Source organism: Herpailurus yagouaroundi, unplaced genomic scaffold, assembly GCF_014898765.1.
Source record: "Herpailurus yagouaroundi ecotype Mexico unplaced genomic scaffold, PumYag 98967, whole genome shotgun sequence".
NCBI lineage: Eukaryota > Metazoa > Chordata > Mammalia > Carnivora > Felidae > Herpailurus > Herpailurus yagouaroundi.
This window is the reverse complement of record NW_024421482.1, coordinates 1-5,414: the sequence shown is the minus strand read 5'-3', so window position 1 is coordinate 5,414 and position 5,414 is coordinate 1. Positions and strand designations below refer to the sequence as shown.

At 37.7% G+C, this 5,414-nt stretch overlaps 1 pseudogene; it reads right to left on the bottom strand.

The window, feature by feature from the left end:
* Window positions 1–2,756: 2,756 nt before the first annotated feature.
* On the bottom strand, window positions 2,757–3,411 carry LOC121026434 (receptor of activated protein C kinase 1-like; annotated as a pseudogene).
* Window positions 3,412–5,414: the final 2,003 nt, after the last annotated feature.

Below are 5,414 nucleotides of genomic sequence, written 5' to 3'. Positions count from 1 at the left end.
TAGGAAATTTTATAGAAGAAACACCCCAGTTTCTCTAACACAAGCAAAAAAATGCAAAATAGCCAGGGAGGATTATCTCCCAATATACCACAGCACTGGGATTTAAAGTACAGTCTTTAAGCATCAGAGTGTCTTATAGACAAGTGCTGCCTGTGCCATTTATCATCATGTGCATGGAAAAAATAATGTAACCTCTTGAAGCTTAGGCTTCTTCACCTATAAAATGGTAATACTAATGGCAACTATCTCATAGAGTTGTAAGGATTAAGATAATGGACACTAAACACTTAGCTCATTGCCTAACTTATAGTACATAAACAATAAGGGTTATTTTTATAATATTCATCATTGAAGAATTATGCTGAATGACTAAATGAATAACTAGAATTAATCTGCTAAAAATATTAAATATGAACTATTCTTAGCTGATAATGTTGGCCATCTCATTTACTCAATATTTATTGGGCACTGCAGCTGGTGCAGAAAGTACAAAAATGAGTAAGACGTGACCTATACACTTGGACTTTTGCCTTTTCAAACAGAAGACCTACATATATTAACCCCAAGGAATACTAACTAGCAAGGATGTCAAGGCCCTTCTAACAATCTGCTGGGAAGAACTTTTAGAGTGGAAAGCCATCATCTATGGGGTGGATGATGCTCACTGTCATGATAGTGTCTTCTACATTATTGAATCACTTTGGAATCATTAAAACAGACTTTGGCTACCTTTGTCTGACTCTCTTCTGCTATTCCTCTTTTCCAATCACAAGGTTTCCTTCTGCTCCATATACCTCCCGAAGATCAAAAGATGGATGTATTCATCAGTATGACTTGGACAGGGAAGAAAATAAGCAAACAAGCTTGCCAGAATGTTAAGAGAACAAGTACTCCCTCATTAGAGAAGAGACAACTGACCTACTTAAAAGCTGAGATTTGAATGACTAATGCAGTACAGACAGTTCCCACCTTATAAACACTCAACTTACAAATGACCTGCCCCAGCCCCATCCTAGGAAGCTGCTGTCACCATGTGAACCACCAAGTGCAGGAAGGGGGGAGGGGTGGTGGGGAATGAAGACTTTATAGAATCAGGGAGTTTAAAATAAAAGAAAAATATTGAGACAAGGATAGCATGTTTTCCCAAGTATATCTCAAGTTACTCACTTAACTCTCTTTTACTCCCTAAAATACCATAGAAAGCCACAGGTTAGCAAACAAGGTTTTTAAAAAAGATGGCAGTTTTTGCAATGCTTTATTATTTGGGGGCTAATTTTTCACTAATGATAGGAGAGATTCTTAATGTCAGTATTTTTAATAAGATACAAAGACTGCCCTTACTTCACCAACCACAGCACCCCAGGCACAGCATCCTGAACAATGGACATTCACTTGTAAGTACAATTCACAGCCACCATGTGTAGGAAACTAAACCACCATTTGTGCATGTAATACAATAGGAAAGGAGCCTCCTGGAGTTCTTATTTTGGGGGAGGTGTCTCTAAGATGAATGACATAAACCTGAGATAGTCCTCAGCAAAGCTACCCCCTGGCAGAAGGCCAAATGAAGTAAAAAAGAGGCCAACAGACAAAGAGAAGCTGATCTAAAAAAGTGTATAAGGAAACAGACACAGAGAAAGAGAAAGAAAAATCCTGCTGACGTCATTTGAACTACAAATTATGTACTTCCTAGTTACATAAGCCAATATAGTCTGACATGCTTAATATACTCTGAATTGTGTTTCTTGTCCCATATAAACAAAAGCCCTAAAACAGTTTCATTCGCAGACCTGCTGGTCTCCTCCCTGACCACTGCAGGCATCCACCTGGTTTCCCAGATATTGACCTCTCTGCCTCTGGGCCTTGTCTCCCAAGGGGAGCTAGAGTAGTAATATTGGCCTGTGTTCCCCAGATCAGCTTCTCTCCCTGGATCTGGCCTATGAAGGGGGAATACTATACCTCTAGATGCAGCACCCTTTCCTTAATTATGTGATCTACGCCCTCCTTTTCCTCCTGTGATGTTGGATACACCTTGAACAGTACTAAATATAATTCCAAATATTTCTCAACAGCTTTGAAAACAGTGAACATATCACTGGAGGGTCACAAAAGCTGAGTTGCAAATATTTACATTGGTAGAATAAGTGAAGTTTAACAGTGGAATTCTATGTGTAATCAATGGGCATTTGTTTATTTCATTTCAGGTTTTAGTTAAGGTTTTTGCCAATTTTATTTCAATGTAGTTTGTGTAGTCATTTCCTAGAAATTATATGACCTTCTAGGATCTTTTTAGATTTTTTTTTACATTTTGTTACAAGGGGAAAAATAAAATAAAAAAATAAAATAAAATAAAAATAAAAGGCCACATTTAATTCTACCTTCCTAAAATAAGTATTTCCTTCCAGTTTGCATATAATGTATTTTTTTTTTTAAGTCAGAAAACCAATTTTTTCTTTCTAAAGCTCCGCCATATCTTTCCAGTGGGTGCCGATGGTCACTTACCACATGCACACCAGGTTGTCCATGTAACAGGCAAACAAAGTCTGTCCATCAACAGACCAGGCCGGAGAGGTACACTGGGATGGCTCAGTCTTGCTGCTAGTATTGATAACTTCCTGCTTCAGTTCGTCTACAATTACCTTGCCTTCTAAGTCCCAGATCTTGATTCTGGGGCCTGTGGCAACATAGAGCCAATATTAGTTAGGATTGAAGCACAGGGCATTGATGATGTCCCCACCATCTAGAGTATAGAGGTCCTACACCATGGACTTGGCCATCCTTGCTTCTAAGAAGCACAGAGGGATCCATCTGGAGAGACAATCACAGTGTTCAGGTAGCCCATGTGGCCAGTGTGATTGGTCTTCAGCTTGCGGTTTGCTTGGTTCCATACCTTGACCGGATTGTCCCAGCCACAGAAGACAATGATGGGATTGCTTCTATTGGATGTAAAGCAGACGCAAGACACCCACTGCAAATGGCTCTCATCCTGGACAGTGTATTTGCATACACCCAGAGTGTTCCACTGCTTGATGGTTTTATCTCGGAAGCCAGAGACTTCTGGGTTGCCAGAAGAGAAGGCCCCACTCAGCACATCCTTGTGTGGCCTACAAATCTGTGTGTGGTGGTACACACTGTGAGGTCCCAAAGCCAAAGTGTTCTATGCCAGGAGCCTGAGAGGGCAAACTGCCCATCTGAGGGTATGACCACATTACTAACAAAGTGGGAATGACCCTAAAGAACATGCTGTGGGATGCCCTAGTTAGTTTCATCCCTGGTCAGCTTCCACATGATAATGGTCTTATCTCAAGAGGCAGATAGTATCATGTCTGGGAACTGGGAAGTGGTGGCAATCTGGGTCATCCAGCCATTGTGGCCCTTGAGGATGCCACGAAATGTCATCTGCTCAGTCATGGAGGCAGCAAGTGCAGGTGTCTCCACAATGATGAAGATGAAGTGGGATGGCTCAGCATGGGACCCTGCTGAGGAAGAGAGAACTGCATCTAATGTATTTGTGTTATCCACATGTGAAATCCCAGTAATACAATTGTCTTTCTGCTTTTTTACTTATATTGAAAAATAAAAGCTTTTCTCCACATATGATCTTCATAAATATAATTTAATAAATGTATATGTAATATAAGTATAAAAATATAATTTAATAATTCTACTCCTTCTAATAGATGTATAATTTACATGATATTCATAATTTATATTATCTAATTGTTTGGTATTTTAATTTTTTCCCAATGGAAAGTGGAATCATTGGGTCAAAAATCTATGAACAACTCTTCCTTCATATTATGCAAAATCCATTCTCAAAAGTATTATTCCAAATCACTCCACTGGCCAAGTGTGGATGTTTGGCCAAGTGTGGATGTGTATTGATGTTTCACTTATTATGCAAGATGTCCTGGCTTCAATATTATCTTCTTATTTTTTTTCTTCTTATATAACAGATATTACATGTTACCTTTTAGTATAGATCATATAAATTAAAATCTAAATTTCAGAAAGAATAACTAAGTATTAAGAGAGGAGGCTAAAATGAAAGATTGCAAGTATGTAAGTTTCTTATTTCTAAATCTTTTTAAAGTTAGCATTATTAATGTATACTATTTATAATCCTTTCCTATCTTCTAGACACTGTAACTTACAGAGAAGAATGTAATCTTGCATGGGCATGCTATTACCAGTAAATACTCTGGTTTCATGGAGCATTAAAACAAATATGCAAATCCATCATTTTGTACCCCACCAAAAAATGGATATACCCTGTAAAAGACAAAACTATAAGGATAAAAGTCAGAGAAGGCAAAATATAGAGATTTCTTTTGAGAAGTTTTACAGTCACAAAGAAGAGGAATTAAAATTTATGAACCAATATCTTTCAAAAATATCTCATGTTTTTCTGACATTTGATGTATCTTGCTTCCTTTTCCAAGGTCTGAATCTTTCCTTAAGACAAGTATCCAAGCTGTAAATCTCCAGGGTGCTTTACTTAGGAAGCAGCAACAGGCTGAAGTGGGCTATGTGGCCATTGATGTGGACACTGGAACCATCTTTAAGTCTGAAATTTAGCCAAGAATGAGGAGTAGCTCTGGGCTCAACTTGGGACAATGAAGACTGAAATGACAGACATTTAAACAGTTGTGGTCAGACTGCAAAGACCAGCAGTCCTAAAATAGATAGGATGCAAAGTTGACAGACTACAACTCTTTGCTTGTTTATCAGAGAAATGTATGTAGTCTTCATAAAAGCAATGGAATGGCACCACATATCTAGTTATATGATGATCATATTCCAAATGCCATACTCTAAGCTCTTGGATTTACAAGTCACCCCTATGTTTTTGTTGTTAAGTACATATAACAGCAAAAAAGCAGGCTAAAAAAAAAAAGCCCATTTCTAACCCAAGTTAATCTACAAGAATATTGAAAGGCAAATATATTGTTTAGTGCAAATATATTGAAGTGTTTAGTGCATTCAACCCTTCATTCATTCGAGTTTTTACTACCTATTAAGCTTTAGAAATGCAGTGATGATTGTTTAACATAGTGTTGGAAGTTCTAGCATCAGCAATCAGACAACAAAAGGAAATCAAAGGCATCAAAATTGGCAAAGATGAAGTCAAGCTTTCACTTTTTGCAGATGACATGATATTATACATGGAAACTCCGATAGACTCCACCAAAAGTCTGCTAGAACTGATCCATGAATTGAGCAAAGTTGCAGGATACAAAATCAATGTACAGAAATCAGTTGCATTCTTATACACTAACAATGAAGCAACAGAAAGACAAATAAAGAAACTGATCCCATTCACAACTGCACCAAGAAGCATAAAATACCTAGGAATAAATCTAACCAAAGATGTAAAGGATCTGTATGCTGAAAACTATAGAAAGCTTATGAAG